Source organism: Nicotiana tabacum, chromosome 23, assembly GCF_000715075.1.
Source record: "Nicotiana tabacum cultivar K326 chromosome 23, ASM71507v2, whole genome shotgun sequence".
Classification (NCBI taxonomy): Eukaryota; Viridiplantae; Streptophyta; class Magnoliopsida; order Solanales; family Solanaceae; genus Nicotiana; species Nicotiana tabacum.
This window is the reverse complement of record NC_134102.1, coordinates 144,611,463-144,631,098: the sequence shown is the minus strand read 5'-3', so window position 1 is coordinate 144,631,098 and position 19,636 is coordinate 144,611,463. Positions and strand designations below refer to the sequence as shown.

At 38.3% G+C, this 19,636-nt stretch overlaps 1 protein-coding gene across 1 annotated transcript in view; it reads right to left on the bottom strand.

Moving 5' to 3' along the window:
* Nucleotides 1-19,636, bottom strand: part of LOC142177415 (uncharacterized) — a 95,672-nt gene that overhangs the window by 1,051 nt on the left and 74,985 nt on the right. The window lies entirely within an intron of this gene.

Here is a 19,636-nt window from a genome sequence, read left to right as displayed (position 1 = left end):
CTAACTCTATAGACTTCCTCGTCAACGTCCCAATGTTCCAAGATCCACATTGTGTTTAAAGTCTTCATTTCTAATGAACTTAAAGTTGTGAATTAAAAAATATTATATATGTTGATATTAATGATGATGATGTATGAGAGTAAAGAAATGGAAGTGTGGAGCATGAAATACAACCACCGTGCCATGAATAAAGAAACTTGTGAATGGCCAAAAGAACCAAGGAAATACTGTTGTTATGACTGGTTGAAAATACTAATTAAGTTTTATACGATGTGAAAGATGATGAGATGAACACATTTGTATTTATGTTACCTTTTGTGCAAAAGCAAAAGAAAATATTGTTGGGAGTATCATTAGCAAACTAAGGAAGGGTGGTTCATATGGCCCATGCCCGAAACTACATGTGTCGGTGTTGGGGTGGATTGTGGTGGTTTCTGATTATTCCCCTTATTTGGGATGAGATTGATATTACTTGTGAATTGGAAAGTCAACCCACATGGCATATGTGGGAAGTCGGCCTAGCCGATCGGGTGGAGATCGGATGCCATGCTGCGCACATGGTGGTACTACTCTTGGTAACACCTTTTTTTTGCATCACATGTCAAACCACATTGTCCATGGGGAGATGGATTAGTCGATCGGGCGTGATCAGACTAAGTGATAAATATACGGTGCTATATCGGTGCTAATGGTCTCCCAACCAAAATTATATATTATTTTCATCTTTTGAAAATTGTTATGTTTTAACTTGGCATTTGGATATCATTGATTATTACTTGTTGCTTCAATGATGTTTTCCCTTCTTTCATTGGCATTCTATTTCGTAAGAGGACATTTAGCTTTACATACTAGTACTATTCCATATGTACTAACGTCCTTTTTGCCGGGGGTGCTGTACTTCAGTGGATGCATGTAGTTCATCAACGGGCGCTCTTGATCCTCGTTAGCAGTTACTCTATACTCAGTAGGTTTTGGTAAGCCCTACTCTGTTCTAGGCTTTATGTCATTTGATGTTGTATTTTGTGCTTTGAGGTATAGCCGGGGCCTTATCGTCGGCATTTCCATTCTACTCTTTTGTTGTACTTAGAGACTCCGTAGACATAGTGTGGGTGGTGTTTGATGTTTGGAATTGAACTAGAAGTGTTGGTATTTTGGCAAACATGTTTGACATTTTGGGATAAAATACGGTCAAAGCTATATTACACATGACCATGATAGTAAGGTATATAAAGTATGTTAAATTAGTATTTTGAGTGAATTAGGATGAGAATAGGATGTCATTCTTAACATGAACAGAATATGGAATCATTAATGGACTTAGATTTATACATACAGGATAAATAGGGAAAGAGTAACCAGGGGTTGGGTAACAGACCTCGGTAATAATTAACCGAAGTAAGTGTTATGGTATCATATAACTTGCCAAGATGCAGAAATACCATAAGATAATCGAGGATATGAAAGAAAATATAGAAATAACCGTAAGTTTGACAAAGCACCAAGCAAAGAACATCAGTACACCTATAAAATGCCCAGAGGGATAGTTTATCATAGTTATGATATGTTCACAAAGTGTGGCTTAGAATGATTGGATAAAAGCTGGAAGAAAAAGGAGAAAAAAGTTGCATAGGTGTGCGTACAAGGACATAGTCATACATGCTGCTTGACAGAAGGTAGCAACAGTTATGATATTGGAAGAATTCTCAACACAGGTCATGGTGTGAGAAAGAGGCCTGAAGGGGGGAATGCCCTGGCCTTTGGATTTATTCGTAGAACATTTGCCTAGATTGAAAGGACAATATAACAATATTCGTAAGATTTATAGGTTATCAGACTGATAACCACATCAGTCAATATTTGAGGATGAATGTTCCAAAGGGGGGAAGGACGTTACATCCCATGTTTTCCTGTGTAAAGGTACATCGTAAGTCAGGTGATGTATGCTTGGAAAGTAGATCATCGTTGAATGTACATAAAGTTAGTTAATCATGTTACTTTAGAGGTTACAAATATTTAATATCATGAACTTCAAGTACCAAGATGCTAAACAAATCGAAGAAAATATTTTTTGTCGAAACGGCAAGTTGAGAATCTTATAATCCATACTTTTGGGGTGATTAATATGATAAGGAGGTGGTATTATGCGGTATTTTAGTCATATTATAGTCGTGTGTTAATTTCGAAGTTAAACGAGTTAGGAAACAAAAATGGACAAAAGTTGTCGCAAGTTACATTCATAATTTTACTTAAAATTTAGGTCTAATATTACTTAGATTTTCTCTTAATATAATTGGAATTACGGGGTGATTGTAAGGCCCCGTTACAATTTCCTAATGATTTAAGATTTTAATGTGTGCCAGCGGAATTTGAGCATAATGTATTCGAGTATTAAAGGAGACCGATGGGATAGAACCACATCATTTTGAAATGAAAGTATATGTTTAAGGTGTGTTAGATCATACTAAGGAGTTTTATGAATTGCAATAATTTGTGTGGAACAAGTTGGATACATTAAGTGGAAAGGACGTCTCAATTAGCACAAGACCCAACTTCAAATGAATGCCACTCCGAAAATATAATAACTTAGGTGGTGCTACACCTACGAAATTAAAACGCTTTGAGTCTACTTTCCAACTCATCAAACCATTTGTCATTTGGATATTCTACAGAGTGTTATGGCCATTTTGCCAGACGTATGCCATATGCGCGCCGAGATGCGCGACCACGCATATAAGGAGGTTTCCAACTTATGTGCACAACCAGATGTGCGGTCACTTGATCAGGTGCACGGCCGTGCACGTAGGAGCCCTATAAATACCCCCAAGGTTGAGTAGAGAGAGGGGCTAAGTCATTTCTTTGAGCTAAGGGTTGCATATCAAGGGGAACCCATCCTATACTTCCCTCCCATGAACCAAGGTAATGTTTTTGGAGTAATTTTGAGTTGATTACTACTCCTGAACACTTATATTACCTAGGATTAATCTTTAAGATCCATAGATTTCCATTCAAATCCCCAAATTGGTCAAGAACACTACAAGTTGAAATTTTCAAGAGTCTCACTACAAGAGGTATGTCTACCAACTCTAACTACTTTATGGTGATTATTTATGGTTGAAATATATGTTAGGACTTATGGGATGGTGATTTGAAGCCATAAGTGCCGAACCTGGGTTGTGTTGGTGTTGTAGAGATTGTAAAATGGTTTAATTAATGATATTGATGGTTTTGTTGTGAATTATTGGGCATGCATTTGCAAATGAAAGTTGTGGATGGCCTAGAGACGATGGTAAGGTGAATCATTCGTATGGAAGGTGGTTGTTAGGTGAAGAAATTCCATTGATGGAGGTTGTTGAAAGATATTCACGTTAGATGTTTGATAAAAAGTCTAAATGACTTAAAGTATAGAAATCAAAATAATATTGGTACAAATGTGTTGCATTGTTGTAGATTAAAGTTGTTTAGTGTGGTGGACCATCGTAGTACTATTAAGGGGTGAATTTCTGGTATGTTGGCTAAACTACTCGCTTTGAATTGAATTACATGATGTTTCCACAAGTTTCAAGTATGCTTGGCTCAAGTTCCTAATAAATTCGACTATTCCGAATGAACCTTGTGTCGAAAGATATTTATATATATAAATATATGTGTTCAAAATATGTTTCGGATGCTCTTATCATATTATGTTATCCTTCTGGAACATGTTAAAAGTTAGATATGTGTATTAAAATGTTATGACTCTTGGTCGTGTTTCCAATGAAAGTCGATTATGCTTAACATGGAAAGAATACTCCATGCGTCTAAAACTCATATATATACTTAAAACATTGATTTCGAATACTCATATAGTTAATAATCTATAAAGATGCTTGAAAGTGATAGAAGTGAGTTGTAATTGTGTATTGCCCTTTTTGGGAAAAGTATTTCAAGAATAAATGGTGTTTTACTCCTCTGTGATTTTAACTTGCACTTTATTTGCCAATCATTTTCCTCTATTTATTGGAAAGAAATCTATTGTGTTTAAATTATTCATTTCTAATGAACTTAAAGTTGTGATTTCAAAAATATTATATATGTTGATATTATTGATGGTGATACACGATAGGAAAGAAATGGAAGTGTGGAACATGAAAGACGGCCACCGTGCCATGAATAAATAAACTTGTGAATATCTAAAAGAGCCAAGGAAATACTGTTGTTATGAGTGGTTGAAAGTACTAATTAGGATTTATACAATGTGAAAGATGATGAGGTGAATACATTTGCATTTATGTTATCTTGTGTGCAAAAACATAAACAAATATTTTTGAGAGTATCATTAGCAATCTGAGGAAGGGTGGTTCATATGACCCACGCCCGAAACTACACGTGCTAGTGTAGGGGTGGATTGTGGTGGATTGTGTTTATTCCCCTTATTTGGGATGAGATTGATATTAGTTGTGAATTGGAAAGACAACCCATACAACATATGTGGCAAGTCGTCCTAGCCGATCGGGTGGAGATCGGACACCATGCTGCGCACATGGTGGTACTACTCTTGGTAACACCTTTTTCCCATCAAATGTCAAATCACATTGTCAGTGGGGAGATGGACTAGTCGATCGGGCGTGATTAGACTCTGTGATAAAAACACGGTGCTATATCGGTGCTAATGATCTCCCAACCAAAACTATATATTATTTTTGTATTTTTAAAATTGTTATGTTTAAACTTGGCATTTGGATATCATTGATTGTTACTTGTTGCTTCCATGATGTTTCCCCTTCTTTCATTGGCGTTCTATTTCGTAAGAGGACATTTAGCTTTACATACTAGTACTATTCCATATGTACTAACGTCCTTTTTGTTAGGGGTGCTGCATCTTCAATGGATGCAGGTAGTTATCGTCTTTTTGTATAGGGATTCTCGTCCATTGCTGCACCTTTGACTAGATTGTCCTAGAAGGGTGCTCCTTTCAGATGGTCCGATAAGTGTGAGGTGAATTTTCAGAAGCTCAAGACTGCATTGACTACGGCCCCAGGGCTGGTGTTACCTATAAGTTTCGGGTATTACACTTTATATTATGATACATCACGTATTGGGCTAGGCACGGTATTGATGCAATATGGTAGGGTGATTGCCTACACGTCTCGACAGTTGAAGGTTCTTGAGAAGAATTACACTGTGCATGACTTAGAAATGGTATCTATTGTTCACGCATTGAAGATTTGGAGGCAATATCTATACGGTGTTCCATGTGAGGTCTATACCGACCATCGGAGTCTCCAGTATCTGTTCAAGCGGAAGAACCTTAATTTGGAGTAGGGAAGATGGTTAAAGTTGCTGAAAGACTACTAGATCACCATTTTGTATCATCCCGAGAAGGCCAATGTTTTTCTATTGTTCACGCATTGAAGATTTGGAGGCAATATCTATATGGTGTTCCATGTGAGGTCTATACCGACCATCAGAGTCTCCAATATATGTTCAAGAGGAAGAACCTTATTTTGGAGCAGCGAAGATGGTTAATGTTGCTGAAAGACTATGAGATCACCATTTTGTATCATCCCGAGAAGGCCAATGCGGTGGTCCATGCCTTGAGTACAAAGGCTCCGTGTATGGGCAATTTGACATTTTTTTGCAGCAACAGAGAGACCACTAGCCATGTATGTTCAGGCTTTGCTAATCAGTTTGCGATACCTGATTTTTCGAAGCCTAGTAGGGTTGTTGTTGTAAGGCCCCGTAAATAGTTTCCTAAAAAAACTCGAGGTTTCGTGGTGCCGAGGTAGGCATATGTGTTAATGTATAGTTGGAGGAATATATTTGGCAGAATTGGGCATTTCTAAAGTCTATTATGCGGCCGCAGAATCTCTTTGCAGGCCACAAAATGGCCGTAGAGTGAGGCAGTCATTTGGGCCATTTTGGATGTCATTTTGCGGCCCATTATGCGACCGCAAAATGATTTCACGGACCGCAAATTGATCGCAGAGCCAGCTTGGAAATTTTGTGGAGGGAGGTTCTGCGGCACATTATGCGATCACAGAACAGGTCTGCGGTTCATAACGGCCGCAGAGTCGGTCAGACCAGCCCACTTTCGGAGGGCTATTTCGCGGACCGCAGAAGCATTATGAGGTCGCATATGCGACCGCAGATCCCATTTTGGAGCTTCATTTTTGGGTTGTTACAACCCGACCCCATTTCTTTATTTAGACCCTATGGACCATTTCTAAAGGGAGAACTTAATATTTGGAGAGAGAGAAAAGGCTTTAGAGAGAAAGAGGGTTCCGCAATCAATTATTGTCCAATTCTTACTCAAAATCTTGGAAGAATTAACAAGATAAGCACACTAGGTCTTCATCCTAAAGGTAAGATTCTACACGCTATCTCTTAATTTCGAAATTTAACTATAAATGGGCAAGTAGTAAGATAATTCATGGGTATGAGAGTGGCTTATTTTGCATGCATGATTTATCATGGGATGTAGGGAGATTGTTGATCTAAAATAGTAAAGAATGGGTTGTAGGATGAAGGAATCCTCCATAAAAGGACATTGAAACCTTAATGTACACCTAGTGCTTGATAAAATGCTCAAATGAGCTAGAACCATGATCATTTTCCTAATTTTTGTTCAATTTGCTAATTTTCTAAAATACATTGAAGTTGCTAAGGTTTCTGGAACATTTAGAGTTAAGGAAGGTCAAGTAAGGTATGTTGGCTAAACTCTTCTCTTAAAATCTAACCCCACAATATCCATGTAAGTCCTAAGTTGCTTATTGTGAATCGATTACCCGGATTAGCTAGTGTAAAAAGACATCCGTGATGAATATGTAATTCAAATATTATTGTTATGTTGTACTACTATTTGAGAATGTGTTCAAAGTAGGGCTTGCATATATAAATGCCTTCACCTCAAGTGTTATTTCAAAGGAAAGCTAATGAAAGCTTGTGTAAGAAATCGTAATGTGCCTAAAACTCCTATTTGATCAAATGTGTGCTTAAATATTGTGAATAGAAATGCCTTGCTATTGGAAAGTCCATGATGATGGTTGAAAGTAAAAAGGTGTACATGAAATACGAAACATGAAATACGAATCACGTATTGCGAAATGTGAAATATGATACACGATAAATGTGCCAAGAGAAATAATACAATTGTGACCATTAGTGCCAATGAAATTAAGAGATGTGCAAAAATATGAAATGAGGTAATTGATAGAAAATGGTGATGTCTCACATGAGACGGCCTACCCGATCGGGTCATGATCAGAAGCCATGCCGCACACATAGCGGTGACTGTGTTAGATTTGTAATTGCAATTGTGATTTGGTTGATGTATTTCATAAGACAGCCTAGCTAATCGGGTCGTGATCGGACGCCATGCCGCACACATGGTGGTGATTGTGTTAGAATGGTAATTGAAATTTTGATTTGGTTGATGTCTCGCATGAGACGTCCTAGCTGATCTGGTCGTGATCGGATGCTATGCCACACACATGGTGGTAACTCTGTTGGAAATCGTAATCGAAATTGCGAATAGTGGCATACCAGTACCAAAGATTTCCCAACTTAAAATTTGGAAATTTATTTTAAACTTATCTTATCTCTAATTTGATATTTGGTAATTGTTTGAGGCTTTAACTGATATTATGACTGTCCTTACTTGCATTACTTCTCGTTTCTTTGATAGAGTGTTTAGTCATATATACTAGTACTATTCAACAGTACTAACGTCCATTTTGCCGGGGGCGCTGCATCTTTAATGGATGTTGATGGTTCCACAGCAGGTGACACTGATCAGCGATAGCACTACACTTTTTTCCCCGCTGATTTGGTGAGCCCCACTTCACTCGGGGTCACGTATCTTTTGTTCATTTTATCACCATGTTTTGAGGTATAAACGAAGCCTTGTTGCGGGCACTATCATTATACTCTTTTGTATCTAATAGAGGCTCCGTAGACATAGCATGGATGGTATGTTGGTATGGGGAAAGTCAAATTGGTAATATTGTAATTGAATCACATGTTCCACATCAAACTGTGAAAGTGTATGTATTTTGAAACTTATAAATGATGTAACTACTGATAACGAGTTTTAGTTGTTATTTACTTGATTCCTCTCACCGCTTAATTAATGAATTGGATTTTACTGTTATTCTTGAATAAGTTTGGGTAGAAGGTAATGTACAGGCTTGCTCGGTCGGGTTATCTCGGTTGAGCGCCGATCGCGTACCTTGAGTTTGGGGCATGACACTTGCGTGCGTGGTTTCTCGGTATTCTCTGTATGAGCACATTAGAGCGCGTCAATATGAAGACCCCTATTTTCTTTCCCTTAAGGATATAATGCATAACGGCGATGCCAGGGAGGTTTCTATTAGAGACAATGAGGTTTTACGGATGTAGGGCCGAATATGTGTGCCCAATGTAGATGGGTTTCATGAGTCTATCCTTGAGGAGGCTCGCACTTCGCGGTATTCCATTCATCCAGGTGTCACCAAGATGTACCAGGATTTGAGTCAGCACTATTAGTGGAGAAAAATGAAGAAAGTCATAGTAGAGTATATGGCTCGGTGTTTGAGTTATCAGCAGGTGAAGTGTGAGCATCAGAGGTCGGGTGATTTGCTTCAGAGACTTAAGATTCCAGAGAGGAAGTGGGATCGTATTACCATGGATTTCGTTTTTTGGCTCCCATAGACTTTGAAGAAATTTGACGCAGTGTGGGTTATTGTGGATAGACTGATTAAGTCTGCACACTTCATTCCGGTTATGCCTACCTATTCTTTAGAGCCTCTAGCTCAGATCTATATCTGTGAGATTGTTCATCTCCATGGTGTGCCGGCGTACATTATCTTCGATCAAGGAATGCTCTTCACGTTGTATTTTTGGAGTGCTGTGCAGCGTGAGTTAGGCACACAAGTTGAGTTGAGTAGAACATTTCAAACCCCTGATAGACGGGCAGTCCAAGTGCACCATTCTGATCTTGGAGGATATGCTATGTGCCTATGTTATGGATTTCGGGGGTGCATGGGATCAGTTTCTACTGCTTGCAGAGTTCGCCTACAACAACAGCTACCTATCGAGTATTTAGATGGCTCTTTAGAAGGCCTTATTGTCACAACCCAAATCAAAGGGCCGCGAAGGTCACCCTATGCCTTACTTAACCGAGTACCAATGTAACATATCTTTCTTATCACACCATCATGGGTAAATAGGACAGAAGGTCCGTCGTGAAATAACCAGAATAAAATGTAAAGGAATACTCGACATAGGACAATCCATCATGATATAGAAACTTATACATGTGACAAAAGGGCCTATAAGACCGTCATGAACATTTGTACACTCAAAACATAGGACGACAAATCCATACAAGTACCCATATACATGAAATCGGTCTACAAGCCTCTAAGAGTGCATAAAAATCATAATGGTCGGGACAGGGCCCTGCTATACCAATCAATACATGCCCAGAGCATACTGACCAAATAGGCAACTCTGGAGCAAGTGGAGTGCACCAACACCTTCCACTGAGTAGATAGCCTATTAGGAGGACTATCAATCTGTCTATCGGGACTTACAAGCATGAAACGCAGTGTCCCCAGGCAAAACGGACTTCAGTACTAATAAAGTACGGAGTATGTAAGGCATGAAAAGAAGTATATAAAAGACGTGAAAGAAATATGGAGTAAAGGACTCGATTTGTAAGTCTGAATACCTCAGTAATCATAAAATCTTCATAGTGTCATGTATATGGGTATAAATTTCATATCATGCATAGGTATATGCATACATAATATCATCAAGCCTCTGAGGGCATCCCATCGAATCATCTCGGCCTCAATGGGTGAAATCATAGATGTATGGCAGTTGATCAAGTGGTTGGTGCATATATAACACTATAACCTTTCCCCATACCATATATTAATATAATATACGTGTATATAATGCCATCTGGTCATGGGTCAATGCACATGTATATCTAAATGCAATGCATAATGAAGTAAGTCAATAAGATCTTTCGGAATGTCCTAAGCTAAATATGCCTTCGTTTAATATCATGAAATAAAATTTATCAACTTATGTATTTTCTAAGACCCATGAACAAACGATATAATAATAGGACACAGGGGGAATCAAGAACATAGTCACCCCTATTACTTGTAAGAATAGAGTCATTTGTGAAAGTTGCATGTTTGCTCGTTTCCTTTGTATCATGTGGTTCATGCTAAAAGGAAAGAAGAGATAGCCTTAACATGCCTTATCACAGTCTATCCAGTGACCATGTTTAAAACGTCTCATCGCACTTTAATCTACAACAATGATAATAATGCTATCGTTAAGCTACGAAAGATGCAACTATCGTACAACGAACGACAAGCTTATTTATTATTAAAATGGGCAGCATCTCCCTTGTTTTCCTTTCTTTCCCAATGTCCATAAAAACAACAAGATCACATACGACCTTCAACTATATACTTTCAGCACCACAACATACCGAGCAGCCCAACAACATAATTCACCCTACACAACAACAAGTGCACAAATGTCACCAACAGAACTACTACTTAACACGACGAGCGGTAAGCTTGGATTGGAACCAAACCCCAACTCTTTTTACCATCTCCCTTATACTTAAAACACCTTAAAATAGTCCAAAATATAAAAACATATATTGGCTTGACATTGCAACCTTATATCCATCATAAAAGTAACATCAAACAACCCAACAAGATATTACAACAATATGGACAACTTCTAGGTACTGTGTGGTTGCTTATTCTCCTATTTAAAACATCATCAACATAATAAAAATATTTACCGGCATAACAACAATATGAACATTATAACCAAGCCATTCCGCGACATTTCCAGCCATATAAAGTCATATACACAACTCCAAAATAGTCCAATAAGAGACAACAACTTCTTATACAACTTCAAGTTATATCTTGTAATTCTTTATCCAAATAGCTTAACCAACGCATATATAAGCTTAAATGCAAGAAATAGAGTGTTATACATACCTTAAATAATTAGAAAAAACTCGAACCAAAGCTTTCCTTAGCTAACAAGCACCCTTAATGGCATCACAACACCATAGAGACCCTTTTCTTCACTTAGGCTAACTTTTGAGGATAGATCTAGGTAAAATCACCTTGGATTAGACTTGGAACCTTGGAGAGTTGTTAGAGAGGTGTTCAGAGAATTTGGGAAATTTCCTTGGTCGAAAATAGCCAAAAATGAGGCATCCAACCCCGTTAAAATGTTCAAGGTTCGTCCACCACCTAAGTAGGTCCCATTGGGAGCTGCTAGTGCAGTCTCGCGTAAATGCGAATATCTCTATACTCTGATGTCGTATCGACAAACACTTTAATGTGTTAGAAACTAGAATCATAAATATTCAAATTTTTAGGTGCAGAATCCCGTAATTTCTTGTATATTGGGATAAGAGCTCCGCTATTTTGACCTAATTTTCCTTACATTTATGAATGTAATGTTTGATGAACTTTGCCAACTTTTGTTCCAGAACTCGCTTAGCTTCAAAACATAACAGAAGACTATCATATGACTAAAATAAATCATAACATAACCTCTTTATCATGTTAATAACCCTAGTCTCATCCCAAAAGTACATGTTATAACATTCCCAACTTTGTTTAGCTTCTAAGCCATCCAACCCTCTTTGTACTTTTTATTCATGATCTTAAATATTGGTAACCTCCAAGGTAAAATAATTAACTTACTTTATGTTCTTTCAAATATAATCTCATTTCTGAGCTTACATCAATTGTCTTACGATGTACTCTCACGTATGAAAACATGGGGGGGGGGGGGGTAACATCATTCCCCCCTTTGGAACATTCATCTTCAAATGTTGACTTATGCGCTTATCAGTCTCAAAACCTATAACTCTTACGAATACTTTAATACTGTCCTTTCCATCTATGCAACTGTTCTGTGAATAAATCCGAAGGCTAGGGCATTCCTCCCTTTAGGCCTCTTTCTCACACCATGACTTGTGGTCGGAATTCATCTAATCTAGTAACTATTGTTACCTTCTATCATGCATCCTGTATGACTGTGTCCTTGTATGTGCGACTATGTGGCCCTTCTCTTCTTTTTCCTCCAGCCTTTAGCCAATCTCTAGGCCGCACTTTGTGAACATATATAGAACTATGACAAGATATCCTTCTAGGCATCTATAGGTATACTGAAGTCCTTTGCTTGGTACTTTGTCGAACTTACGACTATTTCTATATCTTGTTTCATAGCCTCAGTTATCTATGCTTGTGGATTTACTAAATCTAGGTCGGTTATAATATACCATAACACTTGCTTCAGTTTATTATTACCGAGATCTACTGCCCAACTCCAGGTTACTCTCTTGCAGCTTATCCTATGTGTATAAATCGAAGTCCTCTAATGCTTTCTCATCACTGTTCATCTTAAGACTGATGGCCTAATCTCATCTCATACTTTGTAACATTTATCCATCCATTGTTGCTTCAGCTTAATGTTGATCCATAATTAACCACTGATAACTTGAAACCTCTTATGTAATACATTGTCACTAGGGTACAAGTCGCATCGGGGAACATTTGATGTGATTTTCATGATCCACCTAGGGGCGATACTATACATCAATAACCTTAGTTCATAGTATGCCAATGTATTTCATTTTACAGGGGGTATTCTAATCTTTGCAATTCATGATATCCATTTTTTAAAATCATTACTCAATCAAAGGCATAAATGTCCTCCTCTTATCTATCACAATTACACCCTTATTCTACTACCAGGGCAACATTTCATCTTTTCTAATTGCTCATAGTCTTAGACTCCTCTGAGTTCATTCAGGCTATACTTAGCTTTTTATAGCTTAAGGGAACCATCAACTCTCTCATTTTGATGGTCTTAATCCGAAGGACTTACCTATTCTTGTCACCTTCTCACTCATCTTTTCTAATCCTTACTCCTATCTAGCTGAAACCTTGTTGCTCTACCGTACTTTAGCTTGCGACCTACATATATCTATTCAAACTACTTGTAACTTTCCTTTAACTTGCTTGTACCATAAACTTCCTTCCTGCCTTCTTAGTTGTCTTTAAATGTAAGCAATTACTTTTCTTGGTCATTCTGCCACTTGCTGTATGGATACTTAGCTTATCTTAGTGCCCATGAATACTGGAATTCCTTGTAACTCATATGATTTCAAATATCACTTTTGACTTCCGTTCATTAGTCACGATAGGTGCCACTTTCTTATAGAGTGCATCCAATGTTGTAGTGAGATTGTTGTTGCAAGACCATTTCTTCTTCAAGTTACTATGCTTAAGTTGATGCTTTCTTCCTTATTTCCTCAGCTAGTCTTTCCTTGTAGTACTTAAGGGAGACCCTCTGAGTCTTGTAAAGATACGAGCTTATTACATCATATACAGAAGGGGAGGTGCCTTGCTGTATGTTATTTGCTGGTGATATAGTTTTGATTGATGAGACGATAGGCGGCGTTAATAAGAGGTTGGAGGTTTGGAGACAAACCCTCGAGTCTAAAGGTTTGAAGTTGAGTAGGACTAAGATAGAATATCTGGAGTCCTAGTTCAGTGACGTGATGTAAGAAGCAAACTTGGACGTGAGGCTTGACTCACGAATCATCTCCAAGGGAGGTAGTTTCAAATACATTGGGTCAATTATCCAGGGGGTAGAGAGATAGAAGAGGATGTCACGCATCATATAGGGGTGGGGTGTATAAAATGAAGGTTATCATCTGCAGTATTGTGTGACAAGAATGTGCCACTGAGAGGTGGCTAGACTGGCCATATATTATGGGGTAGAGTGTTGGTCAGTCAATAATTCCCATATCAAGAAGATGAAAGTAGGAGAGATGGGGATGTTCAGATGGATGTGTGGGCACACTAGGTTGGATAAGATTAGGAATGAAGATATTCAGGAGATGTTGGGCATGGCTCCCATAGATGACAAGATGCGGGAAGTGAGGGTTAGATGGTTCGGGCACGTGCAGATGAGAAGCCAAGATGATCCGGTTAGGAGGTTTCAGCGGTTGGCTTTGGCGGTTATTAGAAGAGGTTGAAGGAGGCCTGAGAAGTATTGGGGTGAATTGATTAGGCATGACCAGTTCAACTTTAGAGTTTCGAGGACATGGCTCTTTATAGGAAGGTGTGGAGGTCGAACATTAGGGCTGACGGTTAGGAAGGAGTCGAGCATTTTTCTCCTTCGTTCTGAAGGGGGGATTAGTCTCTTAGGGTATTGTCTTGGACTATTAGTTGTGTATGTTATCTCCGCACTATTTTTCCATTTTTTCACTATACTGTGGCGTTATTACTGGTTGTTGTTATTACTTTTCCATCTATTTTCTTTTTTCTATGATGCTTATATTATTTTTCTGATTTTTGTTGCTGTTACAGACTCTGTTGTCTATTTGTTTCTTCTTGAGTTGAGGGTCTCCTAGAAATAGCCTCTCTACCCCTTTGGGGTAGAGGTAAGGTCTAAGTACATTCTAACCCCCCAGACCCCATCTGTGGGATTTTACTGGGTTGTTGTTGTTGAAAAAATTTCCAAAAACTTCTCTTCAAATTTCATGGATTAGATGTTAAATCTCCTAAATGATCATGTTATGTAATAAAAAAGGATCAAAATCACTTACCCAATAAGGCTCAAAAATGTGATGAATGAAGCTAAGTCCCGAAATACACTACATGTAATCAGCTGCAGATATCGCATTTGCGACAAGAGGTTCGCAAATGCGACACAAGCATCGCAAATGCAAAGAGCCTATCGTGAATGAGACAACTGGCCTGCAAATGCAAACCTAGCAGGCTCGCAAGTGCAAGAAAGCAATCACAAAAGCGGTCTGCTCCAATCCCAGCTCCCCATTACAAATGCGATCAGGGGTTCGCATATACGAACTCAGAACCCATCGCAAATGCGATATTAGTTCCATAACTGCAAAAGTTGGTCCCCTAACGCAACATAACAAAAGCGAGCAGGATCTCATAAATGCGGTAATCACAAATGCAACCATTTCCTCACAAATGCAAAGAACAAAAACCTACAAAAATCCTAACCTCTCTCAAACGCTCCGGTACGCGTCCAAAACTCACCCGAGCCCTCAGGGCTCCACTCCAACCATTTGCACAAGTATATAATCATCATTCGAACTCACTTGCACGATCAAAATACCAAAATAACGTCCAAAACCATGAATCAGACAACATAACACACAAAAATTACAATGAAACTTAACAATTGCAAAAAGACAACATACGTCTAATTCCTACTAAACAAAATTAGAATGACACCAAATTTTGCAGGCATGTTCCAAATGAAAAAATGGAGTCGTACAAAGACACAAAACCAAAATCCGATCCCGATAGACATAAAGTCAAACCATGGAAACTTAGGAAAATTCTAAACCTTCAAATTGTCAACTTTCTCCAAAAGTACCAAATCAACCTAGAAACCTCCGAATCCAATTTCAGGCATATGACTAAGTCCAAAATTACCATATGTCCCTATTGGAATAATAAAAACTCTGTCCCGAGGTCAAATACAGAAAAATCAAGCTTGGTTAACTCTTCTAACTTAAAGCTTCCTTGTTGAGAATCATTCTTCTAAATCAATAACGAACTACTGAGGAACCAAAACAAACGATACACATAAGTCATAATACACCATACATTTCTATGCATGACCTCAAACCACTTAACTGAATACAAATTCTCATAACAACTTGTCGGGTCAATACATTCTCCCCTACTTAAACATGTTGATCCTCGAATGTGCGAAGAATCATCCCAAAGCCATCAAGTCACAGTATAAACTCACCATGCCCATACACATGGGTGATCGCACTTCATCCCAATCTATATAAGTTTGACAACATAATCTAACTGATGATCATTACTTTAACATTAGCTCATAACCCTTAGAACCCAATCTCCAACTTCCCAAATTAATTATGAGACACGATTCTCGCATCTATATGTTGTATAAGTCAGTATTAAGCTGCATCAAGCCGTAACCATATCCCAAGTGTATTAAAATGATATTCCACATTACTTAGATACACATAGCCATAGCTTCTGACAACAATAGTCATTCAAATATCAAATATTGTACCGGTATCTAACATCCTATCAATAAAAACCTTGTTCCAAATCTTCGAACACAACCAATGATGAAAGAAACACACAGAAATGCATAACCCCCATCACATCAACTAGTCATGGAGCTTTCTTGCTTGACGAGAACCAAAGCCAAAATCTAGGTTGACTAAAGACACTGTAGTTCCAAACATAGCTTAATCAAATCTGATGGCACTACATTCGGGCCCGATAACTTCACCTCATCCAATACAAACTGCTCTACCAATATGCCACATAAATCCTACCTAGAGTCGCACACCATGCAATAAGTGCACCAAACAAGCGACAAATTCGATGTACTCAATAACTGAAGAGAATCAAATGAGAGAACCACCCCGCAAGCTCAATAGATACCACTATGAAGCGCAATGGAATGAAGCCATCACACAAGGGAGAAAAACAACACAAGAATTAAGCCCAAAGGATCATATCTCAACATAACTCTGATATGATGTGTGACCCAATCGAAACACCTGTACACATAGGATACGTCGAGTCGTGATGCTCACTATCAACAACCATATACATATCAACAACAAACGCGCGAAGTGCACGACCATAACAATGGAAAAATGGATAGCACAATATACCACAAATAGACAGACCACAACCAAGGCGCAATCAACCATTCAACACCCCGAGAATTATCTCCCTCAAATTTTTCCACAAGGCCCCCAACAGAATCACATCAGGTAAAAGTAATCAAAAGATCACAACCCATCATAGCATATGAGAGTAACATATGGAACATATCAGAACACGAATAACCTCCACTCCAAACGATAACACATCCATCCACAATAACTGTGTTGGGTAGACAAATCCGACCCGATGTAGAATATACACTCTCATTAGGCCCACTAATGGCCTCCAAATAAATTTTGATCCTCCCAAAATAGGTAGATAACAATAGAAATTTGCACAATAATGGATCTATAACACATGCCTTTGAGAATCCTCTTCGTCTTCAAATCCCTAGAATAACATAATCTCCCGATCCCAACTACATTATTCAAATTACTGGCATATTCATCATACACAATCGTTCCATGAGAAATACTTCCATAATTCTTTATTGCCACATAGATAAATCTGACCATCAGTATTCAATCAATTGGGTCATTAGCATAATACATGTCAGGCATCTACAAGTCAAAGCACAATGCGCCTTTTGGAGTATGCACCCTTCTTAGGTTGTACCAGATAATGCTAGCATTCTTCTAAACATCTAAAACCATCCATGCTATCTATAACTCGTGACCCCATACAAGAGAAATATTATAACACACAACATGTTCATTATGTCGTTGGCATACATCCAGCCCAAGCCATCCTCGACACTATCAAGAACTATTCGAAACTTGTCCACACATAACTAAACAATCAGAACCAAATTTTTCCAACTTAACCAAGTCACGCAAGCCGTCAAACCCAAGTGTATTGGCACAAAACACTGGTAAAGCATCACCACACCAAAGGAACCAATTACCTTTATTACTATGCTGACCCTACACTACCAAGCTGACCAATTTCTTCGAATCCTCCTCAACTTGCCTTCAAGTTAACAATTCTCCTTGCCGGTACACTATGATCCTAAACCAAAGATCACAGCAAGAGATCCTAGCATGAACCACATCGTCCAAAAGCCCATAAACTATTGTATTTGTGAGGCCTTGTAAACGTTTACCTAAACCTGGGGTTTCGTGGTGCCGAGGTAGGTGTATGTGTTAATGGTAGTCGCGGTACGGAATTATGGGTTGAACAGTACGCTAGGGAGCTGAAGGAAAATGATTTGCAGAAAAAGGCATTTCTACGACCCACTATGCGGCTGCAGAATCACTTTGCAGGCTGCAAAATGGCCACGGAGTGAGGCAGTCAAGTGGGCAACTTTTGGATATCATTTCGTGGCCAATTATGTGACCACAAAATGGCCGCATACCCAGGCAGTGGTGCCCAGTTCCGAAGGACCATTTCACGAACCACAAAGCATTATGCGGTCGCATATGCGACCACAGACCTTTGTAGGGGCTCCTTTTTTTCTAATTTTTTAACCCGGCTCCATTCTAATAAAACTCCCTTGGGGATCATTTTAAAGGAGAAAAACATATATTTCTAGAGAGAGGGAGTGTCATAGAGTGAGAAAAGGAGTTCCTAATCTTCATCCACCAATTCGTACTCAAATCTTGGAATATTAATAAGGAAAGCACACTAGGTCTTCATCCTAGAGGTAAGATTTTACACCCTAACACTTAATTTTGAAATTTAACTAGAAATGGGCAATTAGTAAGATAATTCATGGGTATGGGAGTTGTTTATTTTGCATGCATGTGTTATCAAGGGATGAGGGAGATTGTTGACCTAAAAATGTCAAGGCATGGGTTGTGGGAAGATGAAATCCTCCATTAAAGAACAATGAAACCTTAATATGCACCTAGTGTTTGATAAAATGCTTGAATGAGCTAGAGCCATGATCATCTTCCTAATTTTGATTCAATTTGTTACATTTCTAAAATAAATCGAAGTTGCTTAGAATGCTGAGACATTTTAGAGTCTAAAGAAGCTCAAGTGATGTATGTTGGCTAAACTCTTCTCTTAAAATTGAACCAAACGATATCAATGTAAGTCCCGAATTGGTTATTTTGAATCGATTACCTAGATAAGATGGTGTTAAAAGACATCCGTGATGAATATGTAATTCAAATGTTATTGTTATGTTGTACTACTATTTGAGAATGTGTTCAAAGTATGGGTTGCATATCTAAATGCCTTGACTTCAAGTTGTGTTTCAAGTGAAAGCTAATGAAAATTGTGTAAGAAACGGTAATGCGCTTAAGACTCTTATTTGCTCATATGTGTGCTTAAATTTCTTGAATAGAAATGCCTTGTTATTGGAAAGTCCATGATGAAGGTTGAAAGTACAAAGGTGTACACGAAATATGAAACATGAAATACGAAATACGTAATGCACAATGTGAAATATAAAACACGACCAACATGCCAAGAGAAATAATACAATTGTGACCACTAGTGCTAATAAAATGAAGAGATGTGCATGAAATATGAAACAGGATGATTGATAAAAAAGGATGATGTCTCACATGAGATGGCCTAGCCGATCGGGTCGTGATTGCATTCCATGCCCCACACATAGTGGTGAGTATATTGGAAATTGTAATAAAAAATTTTAACAGTGGTATATCGGTACTAAAGGTCTACCAACTTAAAATGTGGAAATTTACTTGAAACTTTATCGCATTCCTAATTTGATATTTGGTAACTGCTTGAGGCTTTAATTAATATCATGATTGTCCTAACTTGCATTACTGTTCGTTCTTATGAGAGGGTGTTTAGTCATATATACTAATACTATTCGACAGTACTAACGTCCCTTTTTTTGGAGGGACTGCATCTTTCATGGATATAGGTGGTTCCACAGCAGGCTGTACTAATTAGTGATAGCGACACACTCTCTTCCCAACTGACTAGGTGAGCCCCACTTC